The sequence below is a fragment of the Anomaloglossus baeobatrachus genome, unplaced genomic scaffold (genome assembly GCF_048569485.1).
Source record: "Anomaloglossus baeobatrachus isolate aAnoBae1 unplaced genomic scaffold, aAnoBae1.hap1 Scaffold_633, whole genome shotgun sequence".
In the NCBI taxonomy this organism is placed as follows: domain Eukaryota; kingdom Metazoa; phylum Chordata; class Amphibia; order Anura; family Aromobatidae; genus Anomaloglossus; species Anomaloglossus baeobatrachus.
This window is the reverse complement of record NW_027445001.1, coordinates 8105-9408: the sequence shown is the minus strand read 5'-3', so window position 1 is coordinate 9408 and position 1304 is coordinate 8105. Positions and strand designations below refer to the sequence as shown.

The window sequence follows — 1304 nt, the reverse complement described above, 5'->3', positions numbered from 1 at the left end:
ACTTCTGCTGCGCAGCTGGCTTTCTAGGCAGCAGCGCTATCGTGATGTCAGCGGGGGACATTGTGACAAGCCAGTGTTCCGTCACTTCATGTTGTGCACTGTTCAAACGGAAAATACATCAACAGGCAGACTACAGAAAAGCTTACTAACAAAGGTTAGAGAGGGGCTTTCTCAGAGGGCTTTTTACAGTTTGTCTATTCCCAATTAGCCGTTTAAGTATGCTTAATGAAAGTACTAATTCTTTCATAGGCCGCCCATTCTTAGTATTTGACGTTCCTTATATTGCGGTATCAGGCTTCGCAGCAGGTTGCAAAACATTCATCACCCATGACTGTCCCCAATTGGGCTCAGAAGCTAAATGTCTATCATGACCTCTCTTTTTGAAAGTCCAAGAGCAAGCAAACTCTTCCTCCAGGAGAGGGAGCCAACAGATCACTAAAGACATCATCATTGCTCAAAGAAAACACCGAAAAACAATGGAAGCTTTAATTGGAGTGGAATCTGATAGACAGCACCTGATGCCAAGTCTGCATCTTCTAACACCTGCAGTCACTGCAGCAGCTGAATCCAATGTGTCCAAAAGGGATCTATTCTATTCAATTGCAAATGATCTAGATAAGACTGAGAATAAGATACTGCACGGGACATAGCAGAGTTGGTCAAGTTGAGTGGAGATGAGTTTGCTATTTGGCACAGCTTTTGCATCAATAAAGCAAGTAAAAGGTGTGAAAGATAAAAAAAAGGGTGAAAGTGTGAAAAGTGAATTGGCCAAATTGAGGTGCATATAAAGTTTTTGCTTTCTTTCAATTCACTAATGGGGCTCATTTGAATCAGGTGAATTGAGTTCTGCTTTTGGAAACTGGGTTAAGAAGGGGTGCACCGGTCCTGGAGGTACTGCAATACCAGGTCAATGCGTGGAGTGGACAGAGCAAGATTTTTTCCATCTCCTTGTTCTAAAAATCCATTTAATATATGGTCCCCAGAGAGGGGACGTATCAGATATTAAACTGATAAGAACAGATTTAATTTTTTTTTTTTTCTGTTTATCAGTAGGACTTCAAAATAACAAAGGTGATCGCCTCCCGTTGCCTGGGAACCGTCCAGGCACAAGAGGGCTATGTGTCACCAGAAGGCGCACACACTTCCTCAAGGCCGGCAGACGTGCAATCCCAGGCACCTTCCAGTACCGACCAAGGTAGCGTCCTCCGAAACTACACTTGATCTTAGCCAAAAGGCCGAGAAGCTATAACCCGAATTGGTTACGGCCTTGAGTGGCACCCTGGCCTATACCGGACACATCTTAG

The 1304-nt window shown here is 44.0% G+C and overlaps 1 pseudogene; it reads right to left on the bottom strand.

The window, feature by feature from the left end:
• Positions 1-869: 869 nt before the first annotated feature.
• Positions 870-1076, bottom strand: LOC142285903 (U2 spliceosomal RNA; annotated as a pseudogene).
• Between the last annotated feature and the right edge of the window lie 228 nt (positions 1077-1304).